The following is a 19,872-nucleotide window of genomic DNA, read 5'->3' as shown; positions in this document are numbered from 1 at the left end:
GCTATCGTTTTATGCCACTATGACAAGATGTCAAAGGAGAAAACACGTCTCCTCTTCAGATAGCTGCTGAACGTTCGCTTAGACAAGAAATCAAACTTTCTCATCAGGGTCTACTTAAAATGGCATTAAGTTAGACGGATACAAAGTTTAACATTCGATCCGGGATTTGGGGGAAAAATGGTTGAATTGGTGACCTTTTTCATTACTTTAAAAAATTTTCTCGTTGGCTTTCAATGAAGTCCTCTTATTAGCCATGCTTAATAGACTATGATTCTCTACGAGTATCACTGGCGATGATGTTACTTAACGCCTGGTGTTCCCCATTCCAGGGTCATGTACGATGAGTTCCAGCCTAAAGGTTCACTGAGAGCCTTCGTATGAGGCGGAACCCAAACCGTTTTAGCTTTCAAATTCTTGTTCACTTATTAACACTCAGCGTAGATGACTGCTGACTGCTCGCCAAGTTGGACGTCATGGACAATTAAAACGTATTTTTCTTTTAAATTATTATTCCTTGTACCCGAAAGAAAATTCTACACTTATCTCATTGCTTTTCTTTTCCAAAAAAAATATGCAAAAAAATCTCATGGGTTCTGCAGCTTCCGTGGTCTACTGATTCATAGTTTAGTAACAACCAGGAATAAGGAAATTTCCTCACAAAATTTTAGAGACCAACTCCTCAAGAATCAAATCGTGCAGAAGTTTTATTTGAACGGTCAGATTTGATACCCGATTCTTTCGCTTAGAGAAACAGCCGTCGTCCGTTTTGAATTGTTGCAAGCTAAGACGAAACAGTTTTTTTCTTCTGGATATAGTTTTGTTCAGCTGGTTGGTAAATTGCGGAGATGCGGTATTTTTTTTTTAATTTCCCCGTCTGCTCCCTAGAGAAGTAACAAAATTCATGGGTAGATATCAAAGGGCATGTGGCAAATAAAATGTATCAGCACCATCTAACTCGAAATCTAATAAACTTTTTCATTGTTTCAAATGGTATTCTTGAGATAACAATCAATTTCTTTCCTCATTTTGTCTTCTACAGTCATCCTTTATTTGTTGATGAATTTGCCAGGACGGGAAAAACAGGATAACATCAGACTGATTATGCCAATAATTAGTCATAGACTTCCTGTTAGAATTACGTAAGTTGGTGAACAAAACAAAAAAGTCAAAGAATAACCGTGCTACTACCCTGATCTCCCAAATTTCCACTTTTAAAACGAAGCCTTCCTCAGTCGTCTCATTTTACCGCCTGTACTTTGTCATATTCAGCAGCAATCATTTGCAACGTCCTACCCTGGACATTTCTTTAGTCAAGATCAGTCATGTGACTGACCAGTTGCTCAATGACATCAACATGACCACGTAGTGAGGCGAAATGTAACGAATTCCATCCAGTCCTGTGTCGTAAAGCCAGATCAGCTCCTTTACTGATCAGACACTTCACTGCCTGTACTTTGCCATATTCAGCAGCAATCATTAGCGGCGTCCAACCCCAGGCATCTTCCGAGTCAATATCTGTCATGTGACTGACCAGCAGCTCAATGACATCAACGTGACCATACGGTGAGGCTATATGTAACGAATTCCATCCTGTCCTGTGTCGTAAGGCCGGATCAGCTCCTTTCATGATCAGACACCTTACCGCCTGCACCTTTCCATTTTCAGCAGCAAGCATTAGGGGCGTCCTACCAGTGGCAGTTCTTGGGTCAATATCAGTCATATGACTGACCAGTAGCTGGATGACAACAACGTCACCACATAGTGAGGCCCAATGTAACGAATTCCTGCCATTGTTGTCTCGCAGACCCAGATCAGCTCCTTTACTGATCAGATACTCCACCGCTTGTACCTTGCCATTTCCAGCAGCAATCATTACCGGCGTCCAGCCTTGCGAATCTCGCGAATTAATACAAATTCCACGAGAGAGCAAGGATTCAATTTCAGCGATATTATCTTCACTTGCAGCAGAGAAAAGCAGAACAACACTTTCCTCCATGTCTTGGTTCACATAAGTGTCACCTACGATAGAGTTGTTAGAGAAGGAAAATGAGAGACAAACATTACTTAAAGAAGGTGAGATTGAAGGATTGTGGGAGTATTTCAGTCTCTGTAAACACGGATAATGAGCATAAACAAACCCTCCAGGAGTTGCTTTTGTAGTATAGTTAACTCAGTAGTCTTAAACTTATTATTAAACAACTAGGATAAAAATTACATCTCCTCTATTGACATTTGCAAAGAGATTTTTATAGAATGGGGGCTGAAAATTTCATAGCCATAAAAGTTTTTACACATACTGTATAAAATCTCTGAAGTCTGAGTTCCGTTTAATTTAGCATCTTTCCATTACAGTTTTGCTAACATTTAACTTCACATACTTAACAAATGGAGAAGCCTTGACTGTGTTGTGGTCTGTTTTAAAGCACACAGGAAGCGGTGAGAGTACGAAATAAGAGTGGGGACAAACACGAGACGTAGTCTAATAGAGCGCGCTCTTTCAACCAAAGACAACGCGCATTATCTCCGAACTTTATAATAAAATATATTATACCAGTAAAATTAAACAGCATAGTAAATGATGTGAAAGTAATCACATTTTAGCAGCACATCGCATTTTTGGCCATTTCTGTGTAATGTAAACACCGCCTTTCATGCATTCATTTTTTCTTTTCTTTTTTTGTTGACAGTCTGTAGATCTGAACTTCCATGAAAACTTAAGATAATTATACCTAGGAAACTGTAAATACCCAGGGTAATACTATGAATAATTAGTATTAAATGTGCACTAAGGAGAGTACCTCTGAATTTTTTAGAGTAGGATGACTGGGCAATTGCCTTTTGAAACTCTTACATTGTCTCTGACAAAAAGAACTAACTGATTCCCCCATTTTAACCCAGATTTTTAGTCTTAAAAAAGACAAAAAAAATCACAAATCATAAAAGATTGATTAGGTCTGAAAAACAAAATACAAAATTTCAGACGCCAACCTGACTTTTGATTAATTTCTGATCATATAACTGGTCAAGAATCATACCCTTTGCTTCCACAGACAACAATGCACTGATCTTACAAGCCAGAGAAATTTACTTTCTTAGCGTATTAGAGGCCATATAAATCAATCTCAGTAAAATTGAATGACAGCTTTTTCTCCGTGAAATAATCTGACTGTTCAGGTAAAACTACTTCTGAAAAGATCTCACGGTATTGGTGATAGCTGTGAAGTTATTATTAGTCAAGTGATTTGACTCTCAAGATGACATCTTCTAAAATTTTCTGAATATTAGTCTCAGCTGTCACTGACAACACTCCTCAACAGGAGTTTTTGTTTACCTCGAGAATCCTGCAAGTAGGTAAATATTACATACCTGCTGCTTGCACTACTTCCTTGTCTCCCTGTATTTGTTCTTTTGTTTCATTTGGGGAGCCTGGAGCTGCATAGAATGACAACACTGATGTTAGAATCATGCCGTTCTTTAAGTACTATGATGATTTTAGGAAGTCAGTGAAAATGAAAAGTCTTGGGATTTTTATTATAAGCACTGAAAGAAAATGTTCATCTTAGAGTACTCTGTATATTTTAAGACCCAGAAGAGAATATGTTAATCAATTTAAAACAGCTTCTAAATTTCTTATAATTTAATCCTACAGGAAGCTATGAAAGTAAGCAGCTGTGGACTTGTACAAAAAATAAAGAAAAAGCTGACTTTTATTCACCTGTAGAGTGAGAGTATGAACAATCAAAATTATCCCTGGGTTCAGAATGTTTATTTAAAGTTATGTAACCAATAACATTTTAAAAAAGGTAATTTCTTGCCTCCCTTTGTGTTTCTCTTGTTTTATCTAAGGTGTCATAATCTGCACCGGAAACTGATTTAAGTATATTTATAAACTGCAATTAATACACCTCCGTAACTCAAAGTATTAGCTCTTTCCAGTCATTTTGTTTTTTATCTATTTCACTGCTTTTAAAATTTAAAATTCCTTGGATCATTTCACCAATACCAAAAATACTGGATTGGTAGAATATACAACAAGCCGACATTGGGTTCCCAAGAATATGTTGCCTCAAGGAACTATTCAGTTTATGCACACTATATAATGCTTGTTGTATGTTAACTCAGAATAATTCTTAATTAGTTTTAAATAGGTTGTAATTTTCTGATGAAACCCAGACAGCTGTTTACCGTTCACAAATCAAAGAAAGACCTGGCTCCATCTGTGGTCAAAATAATTCAATCATGCCCTCATATCAGTAGAGAGGATATCGAAATATCCTCACTAAATTGGGTCTACAAAAGGTACTGAAACAAGAAATGATTTGCATTTTTTAAGGGCACTTTACAAAATATGTTAAATATATGTAGCTGCCCCTTGCCCACCTGTCTTTCTTTCTGTAGTTTGTTCTGCTTTTTTATTGGAAGTGTCTGGATCTACACAAGACAAAGTACAACAGTAACGCGTTTATATATCTCTAAAGGCTGCAGATAGAAATAGAACTAGTTGTACAAACAGTCCCAATAGATTTATAGTATTAATTTCACCACCTTATATGAAAAGTGATACATGACGTTGATGGACATACCTGCTTGTTTTACACGTTGGCGGCTGCTGTTTATTTGTTTTGCTTTTTTATCTGAAGTTCCTGGATCTTAATTCAGAGGATGAAATACAAAAATGTAATAACACATTAATTACCATAACAGCTGGTGATGAGAATAGACATAGCTTTTTCTGACACACTAAAAAACAGGTTCACATGCATACCTATTACTTTCTCTCCCTCTTTTCTTTTCTCGGTTCGCTCTGTTTTTTTATTTAAAATGTTTGGATCTATTCAAGATGGAAATAATATTCATACTCATGCGGTTACAACCAATTAAGAAGCGTTCATGGAAAAAAAATTAAGAGGCATTTGAAAAATAGAAAATTCAAGCAACAGAAAAAAACATATAGCCATATGAATTAAATAATTAATACAGTGGCATGAATTCCATTATGTTTTAACATCATGTCATTTTGACGAAAACTTAATTTGGTCGAAATGAATTTTTTGGCAACACCATTACTTAAGCAAAATCTTAAACTGATCACGCACTCAAGAACATAGATTGTCAATTTAAGTCATTTGATAGTTTTACTTCAAAATTTTTTTATGCCCCAAATTCATTGATATTAGAGTTTCTTACCATTTGTTGCCTGTAATTACTGCCTGGCCCCATTCTTACCCCTTGAAAACATTCTTATGGCACAAATTGCACACCTGCGTTTAACAGCTCTCCGTCTTCACTTTTGGGAGATTGTACGTCATCTACTTTGAGAACTGCTTTCAGAGCATCCTTCAGAGTTGTGTTGTCTAATAATTGAATATTCCTGCATCATGATCAGATTATGTCCACAGAGATACAGAGATCCCAGTAAAAACTCACGTCCGCAGAGGACTCAGTGAATATACAATATACATCTTCACTTTTGAGGGCAACACATTAATCAACACAGTGGTTTTACTACACATACACAAAGGGTTTTTGTAATTATAAACATTACTTAGTAGGTTGAATTCAACTTAATGTTTAGAATGAAACATTTTTAACAATGATGAAAACTTGGAAACTGAAAAGGCTTTCATTTTCTGGGAACTGTGAATTTTATATGCGCAGATCAGACAAATTATCTCACCAGTTGATGCTCATAATGGAAGGTTATCCAATACACACAAACAATTTCCAGTTATGAGAAAATTTGATTTATTCATAGGGGAATCTGAGCAATTAGGGTCAAATTGACTTCATTACTGGAACTTACATCTGAGCCTATTCACAGACTTTCCAGTTGGAGGTAAATTTCTTTGTATTGAAGCATTTTGAGGTAAACTATGCAAAAACAACATTAGGAAAAAAATGCATACCTGTCAAACGAAGATTTAAGGGAATTTCATTTTGATCAGTGATTTTCACTAACTCAAGGATCATCTTCTCAAATTTCTTGCACTCTTTCTCCCACGAATACTTAAACTTATATTGCTCTCTAAGCCGCAAGGCAGTAATATGTCTGTCTCTTCGTGTCTGTTCTGACAAACGAAAGATTCTATTCGCCCATTCATCAGATACATCTGTTTTGACAACCACAGACATCCCATTCTCTAAGTCTTGAAGGGCTTTGGCAATTCCAGTTTCACTGGAGACAAGAACAGGCACACCAACTGATATTGCCTCCAGCGCAACCAAACCAAAGCCCTCTGTGCGGGACGGCATGACGACTAAGTCTGCTTCACGTAACATTGTTTTAATTTGTTCATAACTGCAGAGGCCACGAATGGTTAACTGGTTACGTGATATTTTGGTTTCCTCCAGAAACCACGTTTCTATCTTCCGTTGTTCATCTTGTGCCGCACCGACAAATGTGAGCTCAAATTTTCTTTCCAGAGAAGCCACAGCCTTTCCAACGATGTCATATCCTTTGAGAGAAAAGTCCTCAAAGCTTCCACGACCGAACATAAATATACTGAAGTCTTCCTCTGATAATTCACGCTCGGATTGCGTTGCAGCCGGATTGATATACTCTTCGAAAATCCCTGGAGTAATGACCTCTACTTTAATATCTGGCAGACTTCTTTGATATTTTCTTTGTAGTAGAGTGCCTACTGCAACAACTAACTCAGATGCTCTGCAGAGTTCGAGTTCTTGTCTGTTCTTCTCTTCGTTATCTGCAATCGCATCCGCCGTGACGCTACATTCCAATTTGTGTTTTCCAAGAGCTTCGCAATTGACATGCACGAAATGTATCCAACGGCAGTTTGTGATCTTTTGAATGAAATAAGCGGCGCTACCAAATTTCCTCCCGTGAGACACCACAACATCAGGATTTAATCTATCTGACGGCGGAGTTTTTAGCCAATCTAAGGGATCGCTAGATCCTGGAGAGCGCTTAGCGGTAATAAGATTCACTCCTTTACTGCTTGCATCTTACCTTTCCGCTTCGCTGCTTTCAGATACGTAGCAGTGAACCTTGATTCTGCCGTTTGATATATTCGCTAGATTCACAGCTAGCTCTCTATTGAACGTTGAGAGTCCTCCCTTTTTAGAGCCCCACTCACTACAGATGAACATAACATCGATGCACGGAGAGACAACCTCTAACTGCAAGCTTGGAGGTGGCTTCGCTCATGATGTATCGTCTTTTCCGCGCTTGATTGTGATTTGTAACACTTGATTTTGTCCATCTGTGTTCACATCGCATGATTTCGAAGTTGTACAGGCTGCATTCCCCATTTATAAGTCTCGATAATCAACCAGAGATGATATATCAAAAGCACAACTGCTACTTCCGCATCCACGAAAAGTGATAAAATGATTGCTAATGACGTCAAATAGGGCGGCCCCCACCTCTCAATGCGTTGCTCGAGGAAAAAAATTTGAGGAAGATATTTATCTTTACTTAATCGCGTTCGAAAAACAACTCGCTTCTTTACCTTATAACTCAAAATGTATTCAGTGGGGGATGTGTTGACGACTTGTTCTCTTTCTGTTTCTTCAAAAAAAGCTGTTCGCAGAATTTCTTAATAGGGAAAGGAAAGCTTTTACTTCAAAGTGTTTGGAGTACACACTTTCCTTTCATTTTTTTAAAAAAATTGTTACTTATATTACCCTTGCAAAGAAAGGGGGTGACATACTTTCTAAGAGCGGTGGAAATGAATCGTGTCCCTTCCGGGCTCACTGTGACGGGTTGATCGTATGATATGTCTGATATGTCTATTTTTGATCTTTAAGTCAACCTCTAATTACCCTGCTAATGTTATTCAGTCACTGGATGACGTCAAGAGACAATAGAGGTATGTCTGAGATTGATGCAAATGACTTGAACATTCTCAGAGATATCAACTGCTGGTTAAGATACGAGATTAAAAATGAAAGTGTTGGGTACTCTTCTAGAAACGCGGGATGTACTTAACAATATAGCGGCACTTTCAAAGAGGACTGCCGAAACTAGAAATTTAAGAAAAGTTTCTTAGAGAAAAACAGTAATACTTATCACCATTCATGCGTAGTTTCTAGATACTTCAGGGTCATCGATAACACTTCTTGTTCTTGAACTTCCAGCTATACGACAACAAGAAAATGTTCGCCGTAGAAACTGCTTAAACTTAGAGAGAACCGTCGGAGTGCAGCGCTGATAGTCCTGAAAAGAGCTAATGTCCATGAAAGTGATGGGCACCAGTTCCAATGTCTCGCTGAGCGGAATGGAGAGGAAAATTGTTATCACTTAAAATTAAGTTCCCTTACCCAGACAATCATACTACGCTATCAGCATTAATATATTTACTTCTCAACTTATTTATTTATTAATCCTAGCTTCATTAAGGTGGTTTTAAATTATGGATTCTTCTATGAGTAACGTTTAAAACCCTTTCAGTTTGAGTTTAATAGTTAAAGCTTCTAAATACGTTGCGTTTACTGATTGTAAATTAAAAATACAATCCTATCCTAGTCAGCGGTATATCAAACAGCTTACGACTTTCGTCGTTGTTCTGAATGTTTTGAGCAAATTTTAGAAGATAGGGAATGTTTCGTCTTCGGATGAACTGTATGAGGTCAGCATCAGTTGAAATTATATTCTATTGAGCGTGACTTCTAATTTCAGTGTGGGAAAATGAGCGAAAATTGAAAGAAACGACGCTAAACTACTTTGCATAAGACATCCTGGTCGATTTAAGAATTTACACGTGAGTACGGAGAGTCAGTAAAACATTACGCCAGAATCGCATGGCCTACTCATATATCTTCTCTTGAAGTTGCCAGGTGCGATTGCTTGCCCCACCGCTATTCCTTAACGGTTCAACCTCCTCTATTTAGCGTAGAAACTTAAAAAGAAAAGTAATATTCAACTCTTGTTTGAACCTGTAATTTTTTAAATTACTTCTTCGCTTTTGGCTAATTTTGTGTCATGATTGTCTTCTGGCTTGAAATGCACGACGTCTTTTTGAGATTTTTTTCTGTCATTTACTCCGGTAGCCTGTGTTGTAATCGCACATCATGTGGGTGTCTTTAAGGAAACTTGAGATAATACCTGGATTTCATTTTTACATCACAGAATTCAATTCCAAACTTCAATCAAGTTTTCTTTTCAGTTTGAGAGTTAAGTTGATGTTTTTACTGGTTTTATTAAATAGGTTGTATTTACTGGAAGGTGGAGCTGTTGCAACATGTTAACATGAAGTGCAACAATAAAATTTATTGATATATAAAAAGTTTTCATTTGACTATCTACTGGCAAGTAGACCATTTTCCATAACTTATAAACACTATTACAAAATAATTACTCAGGAAAATGGAAAGCTTGTGGCATATACACCATGTTTGAAATGCCATGTCCATAATAAGCCATTAACAGGATTGAGGAGGATGTATGTGGGAATAGGCTCTCTTGTCTGTATCATTAATATGCTTATCACTCCTGTTGGCAGATTTGATGAGTTTGGGCTGTCAGGGCAAAGGAACTGAAGATTTTAGAGGGCAGTGACTTTTTCAAACCTGGAAGCTATCATCGTGAAAGCCATACTAGTGTCTGGTAACTCATTCTTATTTTGATAAACTAGTTTTAAAAAGGATACAATAGTTTATAATATGGACTTGGTGCATAGGCTGTGAACAAAACTTTAATTTGACTATACTTTTATAGCCAATACCAGTCCCTTCACATAAAAATAATGTGCCATACATCTGCAAGATTTCATGTAATTATTTAACTGATACTGGGAGATCTAAGAATATTTAAAAGAAAATTAAATTTGGTAAAAAAAATTAGAAATCAGCACAGGCTGGATAAATAAGATTCTTTGAAAAAGAAATGTGTGCCGATGCAAAAGCCAAGCAAACTTTTTTATAACACCTGCATGTTCCTGTGCAGAACATAGTAAAGTCTTTTGAAGTTAAGTTACAATCTAAGTTTCAAAATATGTTAAAAACACATACACATGCAGATTTCCCATAGACCAGTAGTTTAAGCCTGCAATGACTTTACTGCACACCTCAAAAATACAATAAATAGATTTCACATTTCTATTTATTCAGTTCAGGTTAGGGAGGTAAAATTGAGTCAAACAATCGAGACGTACAACAACAGGTTCATGAAATTTTCACAACTAATTTCTAAGGTTAGCTTACCTGTAACAACCACCTTTATGTACAAATTAGACCAGGTTTGTATTGATAATTCCCGAGAGAACTATCTGTGGTAAGAGGGCAGGCTTTCCTTTCTTCATTTAAAGAGATACTGAGGTTATCATCTTTCCACAAGCTCAGTGGAAAGTGAGAGTGAATGAGACTGATAGTGACTATGTTATTCGAATAAATATTCAGGGGAGGATAACAAATAAGATATGGTTTACAAAAATCTCTTATTTTAATTTTTTTAACCTATAAAGTTAAGGCATTTATACTCATGCTTAATGTGCATTATGTGGATGCCAATTAATTTGACTTTTATGCATCAAAATACAAAAAATGTTCTCTTCATCTATGTGCCCAAATATTACAGGAGAGGAGGCAGGTCAAAGTAAAAAACATGAATTAAAATAGGAGAACACTCATTAATTTCGGTCCTAATTAAAGGAGGATTCTTGTTTTTCCAGATTCCCACCCTTTAAAACTCACATATCTTGTGACCAATTCCTTATTTTAATGCTTAGTTTGGGTATGACCATTGGTAAGAAACACCAAGCATTAATGAAAGCTTTATCTAGTGCATTAAATGCAATCTAAATAATCATTTTTCATGTTAGAGTGTGGTAACTTACACAGCAAAATTATATAATTGCACAATTCCGAACAAAGGAAGTCAGGTTATATTGGCTCATCTGCTTCAACTTTTGAGGGCTTAAGGTACAGAGAAGTAGATATGGTGAACAATTACAATTAATACAAAGTTGAAAGTTTGAATGCCAAAAGATATACATTACAATCATCAGGCCTTATTGCATCCTTGCAAAAAAAGGGTCAATTACCATCATAACGTCTCCTAAATGTTCATGCTTACAAGAAATCATTAATTTTTTTCACTAAGTGGTACTGTATTTACAATAGTTCTACGGACATAAATGCATTTTTCTATCTTCAGCTTGATCATTCTGTTACATGTGAAAACATTGAATGCTACTCGCATATTAAAATAATTACCTACACCAAAAGTTATATTTTTTTTAATAACCTGCTTTTTTGTGCTCCAGAAAAACTAAATGGTACTGAAGAGAAAGGAAGAAAGTTCTTGAAACATTCTATGTTAAATGAAACTCTCTTATATGTTAATTGTGATGGCAATAGAAACATCAGTGAAGCTAAAGAACAATTACCTTTCCATGTAAACAAACCATCATGAAGCATGATATGAGTAGATTAAATTTCACCCTGTTTAAATGTTGAATCCAAAACCTAGTTAACTTACTGGTGAATAGGAGAAAGCTCAATGTGTTTTTCCTGCTTCTGTCATTCTAAATATCACAAATCAGTCATGCCACCACTAGCTTCAGTATGATTTTTTTGATGATGTGTACTTTTTCTTTTGGACATCTAATTTTAGTATCATCAGTGACATTTAGCGACATCTGAGAAGAATTCAAGTCCACACTGGCAATTTGACACATTGCAGGCAAACATTACAACTGATGAATCTTGTAACTCTCATGAGTGACTAGGACAGAATTTCTCCTTACGATATCAATACAATATCAACCAGAGAAGTGACAAGATTAAAGAAAAATTATAGTAAGTAAGGGGATAATTAGTTGATCCAATACTGAATTTTCTGAACTGACAAGAACTGTATGGTTGACAGAAAGGAGAGTTACAAATTTGATCTAGGAGTTAAAGAGTTAAATTTTATTTGATCAAATACATTAAAGGCAATAGAGGAAATAAGCTAGCACAATTCAAGTTTCCCTTCAGTTAAGGATAATCTTTGATGTTTTTCTACCTTATGGCAAAGTTTACAGTTTCCCTCATTTCACTGTCTCCAGTTCATTTGTTTGTTTGCCTTCCTGACAATCTTGACTACTGTTGCCTACAAATGCAAGGAGTATATAAAACGTGTACTGAGAGTGACTAATATCTAATTTCTCCTTTCAGATCACCCCTGAATGAAATATTGAGGTCATGAGAATAGAGAAAAGTGAGGCGTGAGTGGCCCAGTGGTCAGAGCGCTGGACTCTGGGTCGGACGGCCCGGGTTCGAGTCCTGGATGGGGCACTACGTTGTGGCCTTAAGCAAGTCGCTTCACTCACCTTGCTTCGTCTTCTCGGATAAGACGTTAAGCCGGAGGTCCCGTCTCCTGCAGGGTTTGGGGTAGGAGACGTTAATTTCCCACGCACGAGATTACTGTGTGATGGATCACTATGAACTGTAGTTTTATGAAAATTCCATGAATTTCGTGTGAAAAACCCATGAAGATCATTTCATGGCCCATGAATACTGCAAAATGAAATTTCATGGGGTTATTTTTAGCCATGAATTTTCCATGAATTAGGGGAATTTTTTTCATGACCCATGAATTTCTTCAAAGTCAATTTTTATGACCCATTGATTTGCCATGAAAGTCACCAGAATTAATTTCATGACCCATGAATTTCTTTATATGCATACTTTCATGACCCATGAATTTCTTCAAAGTCTACTTTCATGACCCATTACCCTTGCGAACTGAATTCCCAGTTTTCTGGGAATTCCTAGGAATTCTCAAAAATTCCCAATTATGCAAATGACCCTTGCAAACTGAATTCCCAGTTTTCTGGGAATTTCTGGGAATTCCTAGGAATTCCTAGAAATTCCTAGGAATTCTCAAAAATTCCCATCTATGCAAATTAACTCTGATTTAAAAAGCTTGGAATTACTGGGAATTTCTGGGAAAGGAAGACTCCAGTTTTGTGAGGACTTGGAATCCCTAGGAATTCCTAAGAATTCTCAGCTTTACAAACTACCTATAATTTAAGAAGTGTGGAACTCTTGGGAATTGCTGGGAATTGAATTTGAGGCAATTTTAATACCCTGAGGTCCACATAAATTCTAAGAAATTCTCAATACCTTGAATGTGAAGGTTTTAAGAAAAAGAGTAATTTCAGAGGCTTAAAACTTTGGCTCAATAAAAGGTATGCTATACAAAACTTACCAAGAGATATACATACAAGTACATGTTTATAACTTAAAGATTATGAAATGTATTACTCAAACTAAGTTTTAGTAAATCTTTATATTAATATGGATTTTCTCATGAACCAGCTGTCAGTTATGTTAAATGGAAATTGCCAACTTCCACAATAATTAACAATAATTACATTGTTATCTTACTTCCCTAACCTACATTACTGGTTGCCTTTGTTAGAAAACCTTGGAACAGTCAAGCTCAGTTGCCTCAAACGCTGTCAGAGACTTTTTGTTGACAATACTTTTAGTAGAAATTTCATGCCTTAGACCAACAAATTCAACACCTAATTAATCTTTTTTTTTTCATGATTGTTGTTGCTGCTTTTTTTCAGTTTTTTGCTCTATTTTCATGACTAATTGCTGTAATTTGTTTTCCTGTTTTTATTCTTACAAAACATTTTTGTAAGAGTTCCAATACTTGTGGATCATCCACACACTTTGCAAACATTTGGCATGCAGACAAGACAGAGGTAGTCAACGTACCCTTTGAGGAAAAACACCTTTTATATGACGTCTTCAATTTACTTTATTTGAAACTCTGATCTGAAAATATTTGTCAACAAGACTTGTTAGTAGTGAGAAGTACCAACCAAGTTTCCTTTCATAACTTAATTTCTTAAATGTCCCAATCACTGGATCTCCCAAAAAAATATTACATCCTTTTATTTTTGGTGCAAATTACAAGTCCTTCTTTATATAAAAATGAAAAATGCTAGTCACACTTCAGTAATAACAGCTCTTAAGTTTACTTGTTGTTCTTCTCTGTCTGTCAGCTATCAACAAAATTGTTTTAAACTTCGGGCAGTGCATAACTATTTGTGGACCAGAGTTCCAACGCACCTCTGTAATCGCATATAGCTACTCCTGTCTCTTGTACAAATGTTTCTCCTTTGTAAGACGCACTCTACTCTGTTGTCAATACTGCTTTAAGTTCAGTGGAAACGACTGACTGAGGAATCGAGATGGCGGTGTTGGAACGTGTTGCTGAACGCTTGCTACGGTCAAGCTTTGTAGATTTAGGTACTGGTACACTGGGATCATCTATGTATCTCTTACACTTCCGAATGTGGTATCCTTCTTTTATAAATATGAGGGTAAAAGACGATTTGTAGTAGCATTCAAAACTGTGATTGGCTTGTGTTATTTCTCACCTTTGCCATTAACACAACTCAAGTGAGTTTCGAGTCTTTGTTTCCTCGACAACTTTCGGCCACAAATCGTGCCTTTGTAATACGATCGATTCTTGTCGATTATTTCTACATAGAGTGAGCTCACATCTTTATTTATATCACCAAGCTATCCATCTTCTAGAAGCAGAGAACCGGTCGGAGAAGTCAAAATAAAGTTCGGCGCTTCTCTTAACACTGCAATCGGCAAGCCAGCGGATTCACTTTGCTAGCCAATGACAAGTCCTAAAAGATCCACGTGATCATGCCCGTGATCGGAAACAAAGAAGACTCCATTTGGCGCTCATCTTTGAATGTACTTTTCATCGGTTGATCGCTTTTCTCAACTGTTTTGCTTAATATAACATTTCTAAAGATAGCTTTTATTCTGGTTCAATGGGAAAACGAGAATAGCGTGAGTGTTGTAAAAGAGAAGAAAGTCGTTGGCGCCGTGGAGTTAAAAGTAGGGACAACAGTTGACATATGGACCGGTACAAACAAGGGTCGAGTGGCCATCTGTAAAGCTACGATTTTGAAAGTTTGTGGTGAGTAAAAATTGCGATATTCGTTGTGATCAAAATCTTATAAAAGAATAGATGTAGCGGGTTGAATTAAGCTTACATAACGCTCGGCGCAACTGAAACTAGAATAATTCTGAGAATCGAATCGGTCACTTGCATGCCGCAGTTTCTTAAGCTTATGCTTTACAATGAAATAAACCTATCAGTAAGGTTTCAAGATTCCTCTAGTCACGTTTGGGAACATTCAAGATTCATAACAAACTTTAGTACATAAAGAAGCCCTCCTTGGTAAAAACAAAATAATGTATTCAGCCCTTTTTTAGTAAAATCCATGAGAGAGATGTACTAACTCCAATATAAAAGTCACTCAATATAACAGAGATTTCTCAATTTGAGAATCCAATGAATGCCCTTTTCCTCATAGCCATCTTAAAAGCCTGGTCTGAGCTTTAAACATACATATTTTAATATATTTTTTTTTTTCAAATTCAGATGTCAAGGAATCCAGATACAAAATGGTCAAGGTTCTTGTTGATAACCTCATTCAAGGCCAACTCATTGTGAGTCCAGGAAAAAAAACACAAACAGTACAAACAGCAGCTAAGTTTGCAGTTTAGGATAACTTCAATCTAATTTATTGTTACAGTTATAACAAGATTTTAATCAAAAAATCAATTTTATTTGTCTGTAATTAGCCCCTTCACTCCCAAGAATATAACTATATAAATATAACTTAGGATATTGTATTTTTTGGAAAAGAATCAACAGATTTTATTCACAATTTGTGTCAAACCAAATTTAATGATTGATTAGAACTATTTTATACGAATAGCTATAATTGAGGATTGATCCGTATGAAGTTTTCAAGAAAAGAAAAATAAATCAAATTCCATCCTAATATTACCACACATTGATGTTAATAATTAATCAAAAATATTTTACATGTACGCCTTAATCAAGCTTTTAAATAAATTTCATTGAATACTTGAATTTTGGCTGAGTTTTTTTAATTTAAAGTATTTATTTTATATCATTAGCCTCAAATTTTTGCTTAAAATTCCCAGTAATTCTTAAACATTCCTAAAAATTCCCAAAAATTCCCAGAAATTCCCAGAAATTCCTAGGAATTTTTTAGATTTACAGCTTTTCAGGGAAAGCCATTGGTTCTCTGAGTTGGAATTCCTAGGAATTCCTAGGAATTCCAAGTCCTGTTGGCTATAAACTTGGAATTTCTGGGAATTTCTGGGAATTTCTAGGAATTTCTAGGAATTTCTAGGTTTTTAGAACCAGAGTTGTTATGGTTGGGAATTCCTAGGAATTCCTAGGAATTCCCAGTCCGAATTTACCGTGAAAATTCACACCTTTATTCCTAGGAATTCCTAGGAATTCCTAGGAATTCCAAAAGCCATTTCGCAAGGGTAGTTTCCCCAGAAAGTCATCAGAATGAATTTCATGCCCATGAATTGCAATCAAACAGCATTTCATGGGCTAACAATTTATTTGTTTTGGGAGAACAAAATTAATGGGCCATGAATATTTCCTGAAATCTGTTGCCCATGAATTTCATTGATGAATCCATAGGCCATTAAAAGTGGTATTAATGAGTTCATCACAGTCACTGATTCGTCAACGAGCTGACTTTCATGATCCGTGGAACTGACTTGTTATAAATTTATCCACCGATGGAATTTTGGTGTACAGCGCGAAAACTGTCGAATGAAAATGTCCCTAAACATCTTAAGTGGCCTTTGTTAACGTAAAATGTACAGGAAATCACAAAACAATGACTAAAAACAATGGATCTTCAATTTGCTCCTTTGTTGAGACAAATGGGGCTGGAGGCAATGACCCAGATGTTTGATCCTCACTTTGATTTTTTGGGGCCTTTTTGCCTTCGCCATGCCTGGACGACTTTGTTGAATTTTTTCTGCCTCACTGCTGGCTTTGATTGTTAGCCATGACTCTGGAAACCTGTTCAAGGCCTTCTCTTACATTCTTACGGCTGAGGAATCTTCTAGGGCTTTTCCAGTAAGGCACCTGCAGAGTACAGATGCTTAAGTTGTACAGCAATGGTACGCATTGCATCTACACGAAATGTGGAACAAAACAATGACCAATCAATTACTTTGTCACCTCAATTTGGAACTTTGAATGGTGTGCAAATGTAACCTGAAAAAAATTCTATTTTTACCTCGTTCACAGAGTCGCCGGTTAACAGAGTCAGGCCATCTTCTCGGTCGGGATGAAACGTTACCTTCATGTATTCATTGAGATCGCCTTCTACAACATCGTTGTTGATTTCGTGATCGCTTTCACAGGAATCACTGTCGATGTCAGCTCTGACTTTCTTGGACTCTGATGTCCTGTCGGTTGTTACTTGCTTCGAATTCCAAATACCGAACAGCTTTTTGTGCTGCTTTATTTTGTAAGATTACAGACGCAGCAACGAAACCTCTTCGGAGTCATTTCGTAACGTCGAACACGATAACCTGTGAGGTCACTATGTGACCGCTGACCTATGATGGCTGCGATGACCTAAGGTCACCACGTGAAAGTACACGTGATTTACGAAGAAGTGGCGGTTTTTTTCGTACCTCGAACGGAATGGTTCCATTCCAATTGCATTTCTCGTAGTGTTTGTGTAGCAGTCTCTTTTTTTCCAGATCAACGCAATGGACCGTTTGAAAAGTTTTTTCAAAGAGGTTTCCTCAAGATGAAGTTATCGATATGCATTACAACGTGAAGGGGTAAGTTCAAGCTTGGTCATCTTATTACGCGTAAACATCGAAGCGCGCACGCTAACTATTGATTTAACTTGAAAATTTTATTCTGTGATCATCTGGCGAAACATCACAAGAGTTTGTATGGAAATAGTTACGACCGTTCTTAGGAATAAAAAATACAGTCAAATTCTGAATACGAAATACCTCACCTCACTTCCACAGTGCGTCGCTTAATATCTGACGGCTTCATGTTGAAAAGAACCTGTTTTGGCGAGTTATCCATTTCTAGGTTTACTACGTACATAAGAAAGGCTCTTAGATAACTGATGATGTGCTCCCTTTATTTTGCAAACAGTGAAGAGTGTTGGTCTACAAAACTGATGAAAGGAAATGCAAACTTGCTAAAGCAGCCTATCTTGGTCCAAATGATGATGAAGATGCAAATAGTAATGATAACCGAAAGAAGGATGGCACATTCAAGTGGCCAAAACAGAGAGACACTGACATAGTCAGCCATAGGTATATCTTCACACATGCAAGAGTGCAGAAAGTTGGTAATTGTTTTGTTGTTAGTTACCTTGAGAGTATTGATCACAAGTGTAAAACATATCAAGAAATTTACATGAATGCTGTTACATAAATAGACATTATAATAACTGTCCATAACATTTTACACATGATTTTAGACGAAGGAAATGATATTTGAAGTTTAGACAAAAATACATCAAACCAGTGAGTATATTTTCAATAATTTCGTCCAAATATTTTTCTCATCAAATTTATTGATAATATACCTTCAAAATAGTTTAAATAAACAGAAATATAGGAGCAGAATCTGTCTCCACAAGGAAAATCAGTGATATCAAAATAGAGCTAAAAATCAATAACATCTTAATTTTATGCAGAAAATTTCATACCAACTTTTTTTATTTAAGAAAGTGTAAACTGAATTATCACAATTTTGGAATCCTAAAGTAATATTTATATACAGCTGGTGAAACAAAATAAACTATCAGAGAATCCAGACTTCTGGTCATGTCTTTCATGTATGTGTGCTTGTACAACAGGACCAAGAAGTTTCACAGATAGGTTAGTTCTTCAGTGTATAATTTAAGTGATAGTGTATGTATTACAGTTGTGGTGTGCTGCAAGCTATACACTGTAGTACAGTCTTTGGTACAAGAAAAGTGAAGAATTTTTAATTCCAAATTCATAGGGTTTCCAAAGAATTTTCATGGTGCTTGTATATTCCTAACAACCCCATGAAAACTAATTGGCAATTAACTTTCATGTGCCATGAAAAAACCATGTAGAGGCCATGAAAATTCAAGGAAAATTTTCATGGTCTATGAATTTTTTACATATTCACAGGATATTCATGGGTCATGATTTGTTGCAACCCATTAAAAACTAGTCAACTTTGACACCATGAAATTTTGGGCTTGAAGTTCATGGGTTTCTCAGTACCTTTGAAAAGGCCATGAAATGCCATTTTCATGGGTATTTCATGGCTTCTAGGTCACTTTACTCAATATTTCATGGGTCGTGAATATGGAAATTTTCACAGGTTTTTCATGGGATTTTTAAGGCCTTTTTCATGGCACTGAGACCATGAAAATGTCATTGATTTAACCATGAAAATCCTGTGAAAAATCTGTGAATTTACAATGAATTATTTCACAAGATTTTCATGGGTTTTGAGTTCATAGTGGATGTCCTCCCCTGGGTTGGGTTGGGTGGGTTTGTAACTTCTAAGGCGCATCTGAATATATTCATATAGATATTTGCGCCGAATAAGTATTTATTTATATTATATTAGAAAATGAAGTAATCAACAGAATTAAGAATCTCTTGATTGTTAAACAAATTCTCCTTGCAAGCGCATTAGGAAATGCATAGAGAACATTATGGAATATATGCATACTGATGTTAGGGTGTAAAGGGTTAAAGACATCATGTAATTAGTATGTGTAGAGTACTCTTTTGAATATATGATTGCAGTCAGTGCAAGTGCTTATAAGTAAACATCATTCTATGGTCTTCTAATCTTCCACCTTAGAGGGTGCCATGTGTAAAAAAATATATTAATTTTTAAAGGCACCTCTACATTGGTAGGTACACACATTACTTGCATGTATGAGTGATTAGCATGTCAAGCATTAAGGTATGATTCTAAATTTGCTTTTTATTACTTGCAAACTGCTCGTTTCTATTAGCTTTGAAAACTTAATATGTATCCTGGCTTTCAAAGAAAAGCATTTCCCATGAAAATTG

The 19,872-nt window shown here is 36.1% G+C and overlaps 4 long non-coding RNA genes and 1 pseudogene across 6 annotated transcripts; 3 read left to right on the top strand and 2 right to left on the bottom strand.

Moving 5' to 3' along the window:
• Window positions 1-1,228: 1,228 nt before the first annotated feature.
• Window positions 1,229-7,269, bottom strand: LOC149051951 (uncharacterized; annotated as a pseudogene). The gene is made up of 7 exons (XR_016179051.1): window positions 7,254-7,269; window positions 5,887-7,160; window positions 5,262-5,337; window positions 4,584-4,649; window positions 4,381-4,431; window positions 3,367-3,432; window positions 1,229-2,019 (listed from the first exon to the last, which is right to left on the bottom strand). The product of XR_016179051.1 is annotated as an uncharacterized LOC149051951 (transcript).
• A 372-nt stretch (window positions 7,270-7,641) lies between these two features.
• Window positions 7,642-12,095, top strand: LOC113686178 (uncharacterized). Its single transcript, XR_003447628.2, has 3 exons — window positions 7,642-8,720; window positions 9,462-9,565; window positions 11,573-12,095. It is a non-coding gene; the product is annotated as an uncharacterized LOC113686178 (long non-coding RNA).
• A 1,406-nt stretch (window positions 12,096-13,501) lies between these two features.
• LOC149051950 (uncharacterized) lies at window positions 13,502-15,865 on the top strand. Its single transcript, XR_016186939.1, has 2 exons — window positions 13,502-14,899; window positions 15,368-15,865. It is a non-coding gene; the product is annotated as an uncharacterized LOC149051950 (long non-coding RNA).
• Window positions 15,866-16,300: 435 nt separating this feature from the next.
• LOC149051949 (uncharacterized) lies at window positions 16,301-17,197 on the bottom strand. Of its 2 annotated transcripts, none has more exons than XR_016186601.1 (2): window positions 17,067-17,197; window positions 16,301-16,960 (listed from the first exon to the last, which is right to left on the bottom strand). It is a non-coding gene; the product is annotated as an uncharacterized LOC149051949 (long non-coding RNA). The 2 variants fall into 2 exon arrangements; XR_016186577.1 differs by having other exon boundaries at window positions 16,301-16,912; window positions 17,067-17,193.
• Window positions 17,198-17,482: 285 nt separating this feature from the next.
• LOC149051948 (uncharacterized) lies at window positions 17,483-18,624 on the top strand. Its single transcript, XR_016186995.1, has 2 exons — window positions 17,483-17,622; window positions 17,954-18,624. It is a non-coding gene; the product is annotated as an uncharacterized LOC149051948 (long non-coding RNA).
• Window positions 18,625-19,872: the final 1,248 nt, after the last annotated feature.

The sequence above is a fragment of the Pocillopora damicornis genome, chromosome 1 (genome assembly GCF_964200805.1).
Source record: "Pocillopora damicornis chromosome 1, jaPocDami1.2, whole genome shotgun sequence".
Classification (NCBI taxonomy): domain Eukaryota; kingdom Metazoa; phylum Cnidaria; class Anthozoa; order Scleractinia; family Pocilloporidae; genus Pocillopora; species Pocillopora damicornis.
The sequence above is the reverse complement of the archived record's forward strand: the minus strand, read 5'-3'. Positions and strand labels throughout refer to the sequence as shown.